Here is a 245-nt window from a genome sequence, read left to right on the forward strand (position 1 = left end):
TGCACTGCGGGCTTTCCCCCAGCCCCGCGTCGCCTTCCCCTCGTCTCCCGAAGCTCCCGCCCCTCCTCTCCCAGCGGGAAAAGGCGCTTTGCTTTCCCCGTCGTCCTGCTGTTCCCTTTAATTCCTCCGGCCGCCGCTTCTCCCCTCCTTGGCCTCTAATATTTGGGAGGCTTCAGCGGCAGGCGAGGGAGAGGGGAGTGAGGAGCTGCCCCCCCGCCCGCGGACGAAGCCGGGTGGCATCGGGG

General features: G+C 68.2%; 1 protein-coding gene across 1 annotated transcript in view; it reads left to right on the plus strand.

The window, feature by feature from the left end:
- LOC104135936 (protocadherin-10) overlaps positions 1–245 on the plus strand; it is a 13982-nt gene that overhangs the window by 3129 nt on the left and 10608 nt on the right. The window lies entirely within an intron of this gene.

This window comes from Egretta garzetta, unplaced genomic scaffold (assembly GCF_000687185.1).
Source record: "Egretta garzetta isolate BGI_Z169 unplaced genomic scaffold, ASM68718v1 scaffold262, whole genome shotgun sequence".
NCBI classification, from domain to species: Eukaryota; Metazoa; Chordata; class Aves; order Pelecaniformes; family Ardeidae; genus Egretta; species Egretta garzetta.